General features: G+C 55.6%; 1 long non-coding RNA gene across 1 annotated transcript; it reads right to left on the reverse strand.

Annotated features, from left to right (window-relative positions):
• Positions 1-167: 167 nt before the first annotated feature.
• Positions 168-1,730, reverse strand: LOC107181510. The gene is made up of 2 exons (XR_001512170.1): positions 1,007-1,730; positions 168-480 (listed from the first exon to the last, which is right to left on the reverse strand). It is a non-coding gene; the product is annotated as an uncharacterized LOC107181510 (long non-coding RNA).
• Positions 1,731-1,752: the final 22 nt, after the last annotated feature.

The raw sequence follows: 1,752 nt of genomic DNA on the forward strand, positions 1-1,752 counted from the left end.
GACGCTCCCTTCTGTGGCACAGGAAAGGAGGAGTGTAGAAATACCACTTACTTTACACCTGTCTCTTCCCACGGTTTCCACATTCCGATGAACAAGATTGCCGAAGGGAGTGTGGCCCTGCCCCCCACACCCCCCATCCACTTCCTGGCCCAGGAAAGATGGCACAGTGATGGCTGCAGCTACGACTTTAGTGTGAAGCATCTGTACACAAGGCTGTTCTCTAAGTCATGCGTGTGCAGGGGCCACGTCTACATGTGATGGCATGACTGTCCTCAAAGCCGCTCCACGTCCTCCTGCAGCTGCTGGTGCTCCCTTGCGCAGTGGCTGTCGTGGCGAGGAGGGCGTACCTGCACTGGCTCCCTGCCCGGCAAAGCTGCTTCAGGCTTAGAAGGGCACGTGATCGGGCAGGGGCTTGTCGCCACTCTCAGTCGGGGAGGGAAAGCTGTCATTGCCATTCTCTCTGCCACCCACCACCTTAGACTACAGGCAGGAAAAGACCAGAAGGGAAAACCTGAGACAGAGCCCACAGCACCAGGCAGCCCCTGGAACTTATGGTGTTCAATTCTCTACACAAGTTCACAAACCGTGAACACTGATTAGCAAGAGAGAACACACCACTGACACGGCAACAGGCTGGGCGCATCTCCAGAGAACGCTGCAGAGTGACAGGAACCCATCCCAAGAGCAGCACACCAACAGTCCCACTTATGACTTTCTTGGATCACAAAATTACAGAAGCAGAGAAGAGATCAGTGGATGCCGGGCAGGGCAGGCGGAGGGCAGGCACCGTGAAGGGTCTGTGGGAAGAGACCGCTCTCTACCCTGAGGTGCCCATGTCACATCCTGGCTGTGACACTGCAGTGTTAGTTCTGGGGAAAGAATGAAAGGAACAGGGCCTCAGTGTTAGCTCCCACAACTGCCAACTGCCTGGGAGTCTACAACGATTAAGTCAGTCTACCTGACAAGTCACACCCCATCAAGAGAAGCAAACGACCCAGGTAGTTACCTTTATGGTCCCAACTCGGTCTTCAAGCGACTTGAAGGTGGCAGAATTCCTTCAAAGAGAGAGGGAGCAGAAGTCAGTATGAGGAGCCCACAGCTGTGTTGCACCCTGAACTTGAAGGGCCTCAGGATTAGGGTTGTCCTCCAGAAAGACCCCTGAGTACATCCTGAGGCCTCACTGCAAAGACATGAGCTGACAGAAGAAGGGGAGGGGCACCCCCTGCAGAGAACCCAGCCAAGGTCACTGCAGAGGCGGCACCAGGTCAGAACCGGTCAGCCACACTCGCCAGCCACAGCCACTCAACAGAGACCTGAATGCCACCAGCTGGTGAGACCCAGACTTGACATGGGTGAGCTGCAGACCCCTGGGCAGCGGGTGAACATGGGGCCCGTTTCTGCTCCACCCTACTGGTAAATGCACCTGTGCTGGGGTTTCACACTCCTCTCTCTTAGAACGAAGCCAGAAAAAAAACAACGAGGCATTCTGGGACAAGAGGGTGGTAAGGAGGCTAGAGGAGCAAGCAAGCTGGCCTGGTCCGACCCAGCTCCTCTCACTGCTCAGAGCCACCTGACCCTGGGCTCTGCAGACCACCCGCCCATCAAGGACTCCCAGACAGCTCTGTTGTGTGGCAGCTGCAAGTCTTGTAACAAGGATGGGGCTCTGCTGAGAGCCAAGGCTGCACTGCAGAGCAAGCAGGAGAAAACTGGCCACAAAGCAGATAAAAATTCTCCATAAAAGACGTGGAGTTC

The sequence above is a fragment of the Myotis davidii genome, unplaced genomic scaffold, assembly GCF_000327345.1.
Source record: "Myotis davidii unplaced genomic scaffold, ASM32734v1 C64189111, whole genome shotgun sequence".
NCBI lineage: Eukaryota > Metazoa > Chordata > Mammalia > Chiroptera > Vespertilionidae > Myotis > Myotis davidii.